General features: G+C 29.0%; 1 protein-coding gene across 5 annotated transcripts in view; it reads left to right on the plus strand.

Moving 5' to 3' along the window:
• Positions 1 to 1,463, plus strand: part of LOC111676033 (protocadherin-like wing polarity protein stan) — a 113,130-nt gene that overhangs the window by 77,771 nt on the left and 33,896 nt on the right. The window lies entirely within an intron of this gene.

Raw genomic sequence — 1,463 nt, forward strand, 5'->3', positions numbered from 1 at the left:
AACAGTCTATAGTCGAGACTATAGAACAGTCTATAGTCGAGACTATAGAACAGTCTATAGTCGAGACTATAGAACAGTCTATAGTCGAGACTATGGAACAGTCTATAGTCGAGTTTTTGGTTTTGTAAGCCTTAAGAAATGAACAAATCTTTTTTCCAATTATTTAGTTCATAGAGTTTATTTTCTTTGTCGTAATGAACGCTAAAGACCACAATGTAATTGAGGATTTTATTCTACTTTATTTTTTGTAATTAAAAATCAATTGAAAAGAAACTTGATATCGGTAAAAGGAAATTTATATGTTTTTGTTAAGTTTTAAACGAACAGTTTTGCATGCTACGGTAATTTTACATAAAAATTTTTTTGTTAAGATATAAGAGGCCAAAAATCATTTGTCCTCCTGAGCAAATGTTAGAAATTAAAATATGTATATAATTATTTTTCTTAAAAATGTCGTCATTTTTACAGTTCATTAATCAAATGAAATAGTTTCATTAAATTTATGAAATCCTACGCCATCCTCAATATGTGTAGCTCAAAAGAAAATTCATTTCATTTTCATTATTGTCTTAATAAAAACAAAATTCAAATCCATCAACTCCCAACCCCAATCTAAAGAAATTGAACATTGTTGCAACAATAACTCTTAAGCAACATAATGAAATGTTCCTTAAATAAATGTAACTTCTTTAGTTTATCTGCTGATATTGCTGAAATAATCAATGTTAGATAAAAACATATAATAGAAATGAAAAATAAACTAAGAAATTTATTTCATAAAGTCAAAGAAAAAAAATTGTAAAAATATAGCTTTAAGCTTAAAGTAAGAAAAAATAAAACCAAAAGATAAAGGAAAAAGGAAGAACAGAATACAAATGATGATGCAGCTGCTGATGACAATAATAATGAAAGTTGTATGCAGCACTCACACCGATTCCTGCATATAGTTGTGGCGGAAGTGTGGAACAAAAAAAAAAAAAAAACTCATCTTACAAAAACTACCATTGGAAGATAACAAAAGAAAAGTATAATTCCTCTATAAGGAGTAATAGTATTGCATATGTGATTTAATTCTTGCAAGCAGGATCATGGGGGGCTTATTGCAAAAAAAAGAAAGCAAAGAGGAATATTTATACCAATTTTTTCGGTTTTTTAATAAGTAGTTGTTGTTCTAGTTCTGTTCTAGTTATGTTCTAGTTCTGTACTAGTTCTGTTCTAGTTCTGTTCTAGTTCTGTTTTAGTTCTGTTTTAGTTCTGTTCTAGTTCTGTTCTAGTTGTGTTCTAGTTGTTTTCTAGTTGTGTTTTAGTTGTGTTTTAGTTGTGTTCTAGTTGTGTTCTAGTTCTGTTCTGTTCTGGTTCTGTTCTGTTCTAGTTCTGTTCTAGTTCTGTTCTAGTTCTGTTCTAGTTATGTTCTAGTTCTGTTCTAGTTCTGTTCTAGTTCTGTTCTAGTTCTGTTCTAGTTC

Source organism: Lucilia cuprina, chromosome 6 (assembly GCF_022045245.1).
Source record: "Lucilia cuprina isolate Lc7/37 chromosome 6, ASM2204524v1, whole genome shotgun sequence".
In the NCBI taxonomy this organism is placed as follows: Eukaryota; Metazoa; Arthropoda; class Insecta; order Diptera; family Calliphoridae; genus Lucilia; species Lucilia cuprina.